This window comes from Triticum dicoccoides, chromosome 6B (assembly GCF_002162155.2).
Source record: "Triticum dicoccoides isolate Atlit2015 ecotype Zavitan chromosome 6B, WEW_v2.0, whole genome shotgun sequence".
NCBI classification, from domain to species: Eukaryota; Viridiplantae; Streptophyta; class Magnoliopsida; order Poales; family Poaceae; genus Triticum; species Triticum dicoccoides.
Genome location: NC_041391.1, coordinates 511,301,125 through 511,302,062, shown reverse-complemented (window position 1 = coordinate 511,302,062; position 938 = coordinate 511,301,125).

Sequence of the window (938 nt, the reverse complement as noted above, 5' to 3'; positions counted from 1 at the left end):
AAGTTGAAAAATAAACATCTTTTGAAGATTTGATGAAAATCATTAGTAGAAACAAAGGCAGTAAAAGTAACTTTTAATTACCCTTGATGAAGAACACGATGAACTGGGAGAGTAGATTTAGAAGTTCATATGTCCAGATCTTCCACACCCTAACTTGGCAGAGGAAGACGGCTACGGCGGTGAAAGAGAGAAGATGTCTACAGCCAGCACGAGTACGATGGCGATGAGGCCGAGGCAGTGAAGCTCTTCCTCACCAGCGACAATGAAGGTAGCGGCGGCGCTAGGGCTTGAGAGCTCGAGCGAGGGGAGTGAGATCGAGCGGGGTAAATGCAGTGTGAGGAGGGTGAGGGGTATTTATAGCCACAGTGAAAAACCGCTCGCCCGAGGAAAATGGACGAACGTGCCCCTGACCCTTCTCATCCTAGCGACATGTGTCACCCACGTACAGTGTGGTGGAGATCGTGTAAGATCCACTACTAGGGAAAACCTTATACACAGAAGTTTATCAGTAGCGTGGTTTAAAAATGGGCGCTACTACTAATTAGTAGTAGCGAGGGGTATAAAAACCGCGCTACTACTAAGTTGATAGTAGTAGCGAGGGGTATAAACCCGCGCTGCTACTAAATGGTCTCCAATAATACCTCCGGAATAGGCCATAGTAGTAGCGAGGGGTATAAAACCGGCGCTACTACTAAATAAGTAGTAGTAGCACGGGTAAGACCCCCACGCTACTACTAAGCGTGTCCACCCCCGGCCCGATCCACACTCCCACCCCACCACAACCTCCCACCCCGCCAACCGTCCCACACCTCCCACTGGCCCCCGTCTGTCTAAAAAAAACCACGCAGCCCGATCCAGATCCCCAACCTCCTCTCCTCTCCCAACCCACTCGCCGCCGGCCTCCCTTCCACCTCCTCTCCTCCATCCATCTGCCCCCA